The sequence below is a fragment of the Topomyia yanbarensis genome, unplaced genomic scaffold (genome assembly GCF_030247195.1).
Source record: "Topomyia yanbarensis strain Yona2022 unplaced genomic scaffold, ASM3024719v1 HiC_scaffold_59, whole genome shotgun sequence".
Lineage (NCBI taxonomy): Eukaryota > Metazoa > Arthropoda > Insecta > Diptera > Culicidae > Topomyia > Topomyia yanbarensis.
Window position 1 is genome coordinate 158,954 of NW_026683813.1, and position 1,630 is coordinate 160,583.

The window sequence follows — 1,630 nt, forward strand, 5'->3', positions numbered from 1 at the left end:
CCTATAGCACGACTGAGTAAGTGTTCACCTGGTGAGGCAGTCTTCCGGAACACCGAAATGCAATCAGATGCTATTTGTAACAAAAGCACACGAGACCAACTGGACGCTCGTATTTCATTGCAATCCCGGACTGGTGCTGGACAGCACCAAAAGCAGAAGCTCTGTCATTCTCCCAGAACCGGGCAGAACGTCCGGATCTTCTATTGGCCATAAGTATTTGAGCAATTTTGCAGCTATTGTGTTGCTTTTTGCTGTCCCTGCGAAGCCACGTGGAAACAAGAATAATGCTTCTTTGTTTCTGTTCCCCTACTTTCGCTGTCAACTGTGAGCACGGCAGGAGTTATGCAGTAAGCCAAAGCAATGACACTTGGCTGCTGTACCTGGTCATATTTGCGATGACTTTTTATGCAGCATCGCTCGGAAGACATTACCCAGAAGCGTTGTGAAATTCGTTTTACAGAACGTTTATTCCGTCGTTTTTGTCACATATTGCAATGTTGCTTTCACAGTTAGTGAATGCGCATAAAACCTCTCTAATTTGTAACTTTATAATCTTTTTATTGTTCGCATATAAAGAAAGTTTATACCAGCACAGCTACTCTCAGGAAATTGGGCGATGAAAGGAGGGTCATATACTTGGTCATACACCAATCGATTGAACAGTGAGGAATCGCTTACATATTCCGATTCTCTTCTGATCCCCTCCAAGAATCTACATCTATTCGACGTAAAATATATTATCTTCATCGTTCAGAGATGAATGCGATCACGTAAACTGGATTATCCAGGAATCGCTCTATCAAATCGAACTAAATGATTCAGATAGTTGCGTCATACGTATGTAATATTGTTCTATTTACACGTCTGTAATCTTTAGAAACAGTTTTTTATATTTCAATGGCTTTATCTCTCACTTGAGTCAACCTCGCTGTTATACTGGGAATATTATTTGGAACAATATAGCACATGAATGGCGCAATGAGTAGCTGATGTGTTATCCCTTTACGGCCTTAACAGAGGACATTTCTATAAATTAGCAAGACCTGTAAGTCTGTCTCTTTATTTTGTAATGTGCCGAAAGATGAAAATAAAAAATATCTAATTAGCGTCGAAATTGTGTAAGTATGTACTTAAAGGGATACCTGAGAGTATATGGCATATTATTTGCATACCAAACAACAGAGGGGTTTACTTTCGATTAATAATTGAAAATGGCCGGAGTAATTTCAGCTGGCGCGGCGGTAACGGATGTGCGGGCTCACGTATGGCAAAACAGTGTGTTTTTGTGTTCCTTCTCTGGAACGATTCACGCTCGGTCTTTTGCAGTGCATAAACAGGATGTACGCGTACTGTTGGGATGCATAATTGAAATTCGATTGATAGCACTTAATCTGAATGTGTAGCAGTTGCTTTAAAAATTTGGCTGATAATATAGCTGGTCGCTTGAAAACCACCAACAGTTCTTTGGTGAATAACTCGTCGATTTGATGGATCAAAACGGCATTAAGTACATGGCTTTCAATACATCTATTGAGTAAAACTGTTGGAGAACTGTGGTTAAGAACGTTTTCATGAGTATGCTCATTTTTGCAGAATATCATAGAGTACATGCAACTCTCTTGTTTATTTT